Here is a 3,787-nt window from a genome sequence, read left to right as displayed (position 1 = left end):
TTAAATTTCCTGCATACTCCGTTAAATAATTAATTTTGTAAAAATTAAATCTCTCATACTTTGTAGCCATTGTGAAGCCATTTGAAACATTTATTACTGTCTACTATTTTAATACCCCGTTTATTATTTCAATTACTTGCGAAATTAATTAAACTTGTTTGACAGAATAAATCTCTTGAGAAAACACCATCTTTAACCTCTATTAAAAGGTATTATTCGTTTTCCCGATAGAATTACGAATTTGTCTTTAGGATTTGCATTGCGAATTTTATGCTTTGGTCGTATTTCAGAGATCAGAGGCCTCATTTATATTGAAATAGGACCATCAGACAAAGCACCTCCTCGTCACAGGGGTCCACTACCACGTCTAGCACTGCTCTGACTAACGACTGCTATCCACGCTATCAGCAATAGATATGTGCCGACCGGTGAGGCTCATTTGTTATTTTTAATGAACCGCCGATTTATGGTAAACATGCCTTATTTGTAATAAACTTGACTAAATCAAGAATGCTTCATTTGTTCTTGTATGGCACCTCATTCGGAAAGGGGTAATTGAATCAACAACGAAAATTTGGTTTATTTCACCCCAGACAGGTGAGTGGAAATTATTAAATTATAAAACATTTAAACAAGAATTTAACGAAATAGGTGTCTGAACCTGAACCTATGTTGAACTTCAATATCTTATTAGAACGGAAATAAAAAAAGATAAAGTTTGTCAAATGTGGACAAGTGAGACAATTTAAATTTGTAGCGCTAGTTAATCTGGACAGCTAGAAAATGTAAGGATTCGTTTCGTTTTAATGACAATCGTGTAAGGCTATGTTTTTTCCACTTAATAAGGTTATACTCGATTTCGTAGCGTGACTACTAGGCAAGTGTTGCAACTGAAACTTTTTTTAAATTAAAAATTGTAACAAAATTCTTGTTTTGTGTAAAGACTATAACTAACTTGTTAATCATTACTGTTGAATAAGGTAAATTTATAATTTAAATTTTCCAAAGAGCGGATGATTCATAAGGTAAAAGCTAAAGAATGATTTAATTAAATTCTGCCACTAGCTATACCTACTGATTCGGTAAAATAACTAAACTTGTTGTTTAACATACTATTGAACGGTGTTTATCAGTTACACCATGGGTTGAAAAAATTGGAATTAAAGGATGCAATGTCGTTGGCAATGAAATGATCAGCAGAAATGTATTTTTTTATTATGAAAATTTCTATAAGTATAATTTATTTAACTTAAGATGACCAATTGCAGAAAATTCAAAATCGGGACATTAGTAAAAATAATTATACGAAATTTATTACAGGACACAAAAAAATAGGTCTTACTAATGTTACCTAGGTAGCTATATCGATATAAAAATTTAAAGATAATAAGAGTATAGGATGCCAAGTATTGACATGAAAAATAAAAAACAATTTTTGAACTCTAATCTAATAATAATTAACATAGTAATTGTTTGTTTTGAGTTATTTGCAATTTTTTCGGTGTGAATTGCTTTGAGAGTTCTTTCATTTTCTGCAAACATGAAAAAAATCTATTCAAGCCAAATTAATAGTCTATTTGGTCATTATACTATAAGCAATTTTAAGTATTTCTACTTTCAGTTGAGTTTTTTTTACAATGATCACATTTGAAATGACTGACGATATGTAAAAAGAAAACATTTTGTCTTCGCTGCAATGAAAATCTCAAAAAATTGGACGGTTGGTCACCTTAAACTAACTATAACTATATATAAATATAACTATAACTATAACATTAGCAAAATTATATCTAAAAATCGTTTTTTGTTTAATTTTTCACGAATATTTACCATCCACTGTCTAAAAGGGTGGTTAAGTAATTATGTTGGGGTTAGATATTTAAATAGTCACTTTACTAAATTTTCTTTATTTGTCATTTGTCTCAAGTAAAAGTGTGGTAAAATTCGCTGGAGATATTTATGGAGGTGTCAGAAGTCAATAAATCTAAGTCACAATTTTTCTTAAAATTATTTATGTGGTTCAGGTGACACTGTATTTTATTATTATTATTATTATTATTACTCGTATTATCAATCCTCTTTCAATAAAGATCTTGTTTTTCACCTTTGCAACATGATTAACTGACTTACACTGATTGGCTTCTTAACCCTCCATATACAGGAAGCGCCAGAACTCGCGCAGAACGTAAGGTAAGATACCAGGAACATTGAAAAAATTCTATCCACAAAAATTACAAAGTTATAAGACTTTAAACTTTGCACTTTGACACTATACAGTATGTCCCCGGATTGAGTTTACAAGAGGAAAATTTTTTTATCTTTGATTTTACGCCAAAACTTCAAAAGAAAAACATTTTTTGTTTCACCTGAAACCAGCAAATCTGTTCTTAAAACTTCATTATTCTGATTCAATGAAAAGAAAAGTTAATTTTTGTCTTGATTTTCGTTTCAGGTAAAGCAAAAAAGGTTTTTCCTTTGCAGTTTTGGCATACAATCAAAGATAAGAATATTTTCCTCTTTTAAACTCAATCCGAGGCCATACTGTATATTTCTGTTGAAAAAAAATTCCAAATTTTTTTGCTACAGGCTATTAGAGGAAACAAGGAAGCTGTATCCTGAATTGTAATCTGTTTAATGTTATTTGTGGCTATTAAAAATTAAAAAAAATTGTACGTTTGCTAAATAATTATAAAAAAACAAATACAAAATCATCATTAGACATAATAAAATGTCAAATGTCAAAAAATAAATGTCAATTTTTTTTGACAGATAGAATTTTTTAATAGTATATTAAAGTACAAGTTGCAGAAGGTAATCTATTCAAGCACAAATTTGAAATTTTGAAACAAGCAGCGTAGCGGTGAGTTGAGGAACAATTGAGTGCTTGAAGAACCTTCTGCAACAAGTGCTTTATACTCTTTTTTTCTATTTTGCCGCGTTGTATCATTTTATAAATTACTCGTAAAAGACGAAAATTAAAAATAAATTCTAGAGAATTTTGCGACGGTTTGCCACATTTATAATAATTTAGAATAATTTTAGGGGGCTGTGAAAAATAAAAATAATTCTTATTTTCACATTTGAAAATGAAAATGAATAGTGAAGAAAGTCCGTCACTAAAATTATATTAACGCCAACGATTTATTCTAAACGCAAAATAGAAAAACATTTTTTTCATGTTCCTGGTATCTTAGCGTATAACTTCTCGTCACGATATTTGAACTGTCGTAAATCTTAAGTCGGGTGCCCGAATTACTCTTAACAATAGAGACATTTGGGTTGTTGTAAATAATCCAACAGTAAACACCATCTGGGACACCAGATCAGAATGGTCCGGACTTCAATAATTTTTCAATTTGCAATAGTTTTGAATGTTATGTTAAATAAAAGATTTTACAAAATTATAAAAAGAAACAATATGTTGTATTTTAAGAAAATGTACCTACAATAAGAACAATAAAGAATGATGCATAATTATGTTGTTGACTATATTGTTGTTTTTCAGAGTGGACTCCGATGATACATTTATTTGTTTGATTATACGATAATAATAAACCCTTATTTTGAACATTAACAAGGTTGGTACTGAGTTATTTTTGTCCTCTTATCGGTGGTAAAGGGAGGTAAACTGATGACGAATCCATACGTAGGTATTTAAAGAAAAAATTGACATTTTCTCAGACACTTTTGGCTTTGCTCTCCAGCGCGTTTGTCTCGATATTTAGTTTTGTTCGTTGTGATTATAAATTAATTTATTTTGTGTTCTCTAATTGGCATAGGTAAAGAT

Source organism: Tribolium madens, unplaced genomic scaffold (genome assembly GCF_015345945.1).
Source record: "Tribolium madens isolate multiple individuals breed KSU strain unplaced genomic scaffold, Tmad_KSU_1.1 Scaffold_91;HRSCAF=231;Tcas5.2_LG7, whole genome shotgun sequence".
Lineage (NCBI taxonomy): Eukaryota > Metazoa > Arthropoda > Insecta > Coleoptera > Tenebrionidae > Tribolium > Tribolium madens.
This window is presented reverse-complemented; position numbering follows the sequence as displayed.